The following is a 415-nucleotide window of genomic DNA, read 5'->3' as shown; positions in this document are numbered from 1 at the left end:
TATATTCATGTCATATGCAATTTCTTTAGTAGAAATCATAGCACTCATAGTACATATAATTTATTTAAAAAAAATAAATATATACAAGTAATTGTTTTTTAAAAATGGGGCCCCCAAAAAATATGGGGCCCCAAGCGATGGCTTTAGTGGCCTAGGGGTTAAGACGGCCCTGTCATCCTTCTGCTCGTGATGTGGACAAAACTAACACCACCACTATGTGGTCCATTAATTTATATTATTAAAATGTATCATCAACCTAAAAAAAATCAATTTTATAAAGAAATCGATCCAAATATATCGAAATCGGTATGTAAGATTCGTTTCTTGTAATTACTAGATTAATTCCACGTACATCTATAAAATACATAAATATGTTAGTTATATATATATATATATATATATATATATATAAAAA

This window comes from Solanum tuberosum, unplaced genomic scaffold, assembly GCF_000226075.1.
Source record: "Solanum tuberosum cultivar DM 1-3 516 R44 unplaced genomic scaffold, SolTub_3.0 scf00410, whole genome shotgun sequence".
NCBI lineage: Eukaryota > Viridiplantae > Streptophyta > Magnoliopsida > Solanales > Solanaceae > Solanum > Solanum tuberosum.
Note: the sequence above shows the minus strand (reverse complement) of the source record.